This window comes from Elephantulus edwardii, unplaced genomic scaffold, assembly GCF_000299155.1.
Source record: "Elephantulus edwardii isolate Elephantulus edwardi_28Jun2011 unplaced genomic scaffold, EleEdw1.0 scaffold02192, whole genome shotgun sequence".
Taxonomy (NCBI): Eukaryota; Metazoa; Chordata; class Mammalia; order Macroscelidea; family Macroscelididae; genus Elephantulus; species Elephantulus edwardii.
In genome coordinates, this window is record NW_006401942.1 from 5,181 (window position 1) to 6,703 (window position 1,523).

Sequence of the window (1,523 nt, forward strand, 5' to 3'; positions counted from 1 at the left end):
AAAAAAAAAAAAAACAAATAGTTCCAGAAAACAAAGAATTGATTCAGGGACTGGGCGATGCGAGAGAGGCGGGGCCAAGCCACAGCCTTTGGTTTTCTAGTTTACACGCCAGCGCTGTGAGCATGTGGAGAACAGGGTGGTGGTCTAGGGGGCAGCTGGGAGGCTCATTTCCGCAGCAGGCCTCCCTTTCAGGACAAGAGCACCGGAGACCTGCCTGACAGGCACGCTGGCTCATTGAGTGGTCCCAGTAAGAGGTCCCTAGCTTGGGCTGAGAACTGTGCACAAGCAGGCGCCAGGTGGGCGGGGCGTCGTCTATGACGCACTTTTCTAGTCTCCGCCCCCTGGCGCCCTCCTATATAAGACTTCTCCTGGCTTTCACACTTAGACAAGTGGAAGAGGGCACCTAGTGCAGTTTTGAAGTTGTCAGAGGGGGGAAATCAAGGACTCGGGCAGACTCGGACGTGTGTCCGCGCCTCGGAGGTGGCAGCAGGCGGTGCCTCCTAGCGAGGTGGCGATGGAGCTCTTGAGGACTATCACTTACCAGCCGGCTGCCAGCACCAAGATGGGCGAGCAAGCGCTGGGCAAGGCTTGCAGCGGGCACTCGAAGAAGGAGCGACAGCAGCAGCACCCGGAGGAGCCGCAGACCCTGCAGCCCGCACCTCAGGTGCAGCTGGTGGCTCCAGACCACCATGACAACACTCCCACTCTGGGACAGAGATCTCACAGATTATCGTTGATCCCACGACGGGAAAGCGCTACTGCTGAGGCAAAATGCTGGGCAAGGGTGGCTTTGCAAAATGTTATAAGATGACATATTTGACAAATAACAAAGTCTATGCTGCAAAAATCATTCCTCACAGCACAGTAGCTAGACCTCGTCAAAGGGAAAGGAATGACAAAGAAATAGACCTTCACCAAATTCTCCACCATAAGCATGTGGTGCAGTTTTATCACTACTTTGAGGATAAAGAAAACATTTACATCCTCCTGGAGCACTGCAGCAGAAGGTCCCTGTCACATATCTTGAAAGCTAGAAAGGTGTTGATGGAGCCAGAAGTTCGATACTACCTCAGGCAGATTGTGTCTGGACTCAAGTACCTACATGAACAAGAAATCTTGCACCGAGATCTCAAACCAGAAAACATTTTTATCAATGAAGCCATGGAGCTAAAAGTTGGAGACTTTGGCTTGGCTGCAAGGCTGGAACCCTTGGAACATAGAAGGAGAACAATATGTGGCACTCCAAATTATTACTGTCCTGAAGTCCTCAACAAACAGGGACATGGCTGTGAATCAGACATTTGGGCCTTAGGCTGCGTAATGTATAAAATGTTACTAGGAAGATGTCTATTTGAAAGGAGAAGTCTGAAAGAAACCTGTAGACGTATATGAGAAGCAAGGTATACAATGCCGTCTTCCCTGCTAGCTCCTGCCAAGCACTTGATAGCCAGCATGCTGTCCAAAAATCCAGAAGATCGTCCCACTTTGGATGACATCATTCGGCATGACTTCTTTGTGCAGGG

At 50.6% G+C, this 1,523-nt stretch overlaps 1 pseudogene; it reads left to right on the top strand.

Moving 5' to 3' along the window:
- Positions 1–514: 514 nt before the first annotated feature.
- LOC102863917 lies at positions 515–1,515 on the top strand (annotated as a pseudogene).
- The last annotated feature ends 8 nt before the right edge of the window (positions 1,516–1,523 follow it).